Raw genomic sequence first — 2,351 nt, 5'->3', positions numbered from 1 at the left:
AAATGCAACAATTTGTGTCACAAGATCATAAAATTATTCATATTGCATAAATGTTAGAACCTTTCTATTGTTCTACATTAAATGCTTAACATGATGTTCATGGCGATTAGGGTTTTGTGTTTCTTTTTTGTCTTAGTTGGCTAGTAAACCAAAGTTGTTGTGCATTGAAAATATGAGTTGTCCTCTCTTTATTTGTCCATGTCCATGTCAAGTGTGGTCAAAAGGTTGGTCAGATGATGAGACATGTTTAATGTTTCATCTCTAACTCGCAGATAAATTTCATGTTTAACAATTTAAGTGGCAATTTAGCGAGTGTTGGTTTGGGTTTAAATCGCGAGGTCTCTAATTTTCTGGGTGTTAACATTTTATGTTAGCGAGCTAGAGATTGTTAATGAAATTACTTTGGTCGCGAGGTCTCGAATTGGTTTGATGTCATGCATTATAGTCGTGAGAGTTAGAGAGTAATCATTAATGGTCTGTGTGCCACTACTTGCGCCTGTTTATTAAGGTAATACTAATTAACATAAAACATCATTTTTTGTTGATACTCACTGGGTCACTGTGGTCAAGAGATAAATTGTTTTAAGATTTTATGGTTATCACTAGCTCATAGGTCCTTTATCATCAAGTTAGTTTAAGTCGTGAGCTTGTGAGTACTGGGAGATTTTTGTTGTCACTACCTCGCAAGATGTTTTGCACTTGACCATTCTATGTTGCGAGGTTGCGACTGGGTTGGTTTCCTACTACGTCGCCCTTCAGAATGCTGTCTTGCTAACGCCCTGGATGGCCTTGCCTGCATCAGAGGAGATGTGATGGATCCTCTATTTGGGGTTCGCTTTCTCCTTTTCGATCCTGGATTCTGGAGTGATGTGTTTCCTGTAGATGGAGTTGTCTATGACTAGCTTGCGAAGACTTCTTCCTGCGTGGAAAGTCTTTGGAGGAGGTCTTGCCCTTGCGGCTCATTTGCTATTATGCAGGCTCTTAATCCTCTATTTTGCTATCGACAAAGTCTTTTTTCTATCAATGCTTGCGTTCTTTCCTCCTGGCCTTGGTGCTGGTGGGAGTGCGAGGTGATGTTTGGCATCCTTTGGCAGTGCGGGAAGGTCCCCATGCTTTCTATGATGGGTGTTGTACATGTCTATGCTCTGATCATTGGGGTTGAGGCTTTTGTTGATGCCTCTATTTCTTTTCCTTGGGGTGTGGTGGTGGTTCCTCTTATTTGGGACCCTGGCGGTTTATCTTAGGTCTTCCCTTTGGGTTGTATTGTGCCTTGGCAACTAGATCTATCTCTTCTGAAGGGAGTTTTATTGACTATTCTAGGTCTTTCTTTGTTTTTCACCTTGGTCTGGCTTCTATCTCTCATATCTTATCTTGTTGGGTTGTTTCCTTCCAGTCCTATTGAGGTGGCCACATATTTTATTGAGGTTGATATGGTGGGGTTTGGTAACAACCGTTATCATATTGAGGTGGATTTGGTGGTTGTGATGTCTATTGGCAGGAGTAAGGGGAGGACTGTGGATTACCCTGGTTGCTGGTGGTTTGTTTATGGGTTTGATCATTGGATGCCTTCAGGGTCTATTGCTAGTTTGTTGTTGGTGGTCTTGGAGATTTGTTTTCCTATTACTGAATAATTGCTTTCAAGCTCTTTTCTGTCTTTCCCTATTGAGGTGGGGATTTTGTGGATGCTTGCTCGCTTGGATGTTGTTATGCTTTGGACTCCATTTCAGCTCAATGTGGTTAAGGGAGCCACTATAAAACCCCTTTTTGTGGTTCTGGGAGCCTTTTCAAAACTCAGGGATGAGGTTAGAGAAGCCTTCCAAAATCCCCATGTTTCTAAGGTTAAGGGACCTTGGAAAAACCCTACTTATTATTTTTTCTTTAAGGCTTGGCTGGATGCTGGTAATTTTCAAGGGCCCAGTCTAGCCAGTCTTTGTTTTTGGTTAGGATATGGTTTTGGTGATGATTTCTTATAGATTTTGCTTTAGATTAAGGGTGCTTGGGAAAACCTTGCTTGTTGGCTGAGGGTGCCAGACAAACCCTTTTTCTCTATCTTCATGATCTACTAGGTGTTTTAGATCCGTTGGATTTGTCAACTTGGTATTCTTGTTGGCTTCCATTTAGTGTGTGTTGTTGGGTGTCTTTGATCTATTTGCTTGCAGCATCCTATTGTTGGGTCTGGATCCCTATATTATCTAGAGGTTTTAGGTTCCTTCAAACCTTTGTATGGAGTTTCTGGTCCCCTCAAAACCTGTTTATCCTAATAAAAAATAAAGGTTGTATCAAAATATACTTTATTAATAAACATATTAGATAAATAAGAATAAATTAGTATCGTCAATAGTAATTTGATA

This window comes from Cryptomeria japonica, chromosome 7, assembly GCF_030272615.1.
Source record: "Cryptomeria japonica chromosome 7, Sugi_1.0, whole genome shotgun sequence".
In the NCBI taxonomy this organism is placed as follows: Eukaryota; Viridiplantae; Streptophyta; class Pinopsida; order Cupressales; family Cupressaceae; genus Cryptomeria; species Cryptomeria japonica.
Note: the sequence above shows the minus strand (reverse complement) of the source record.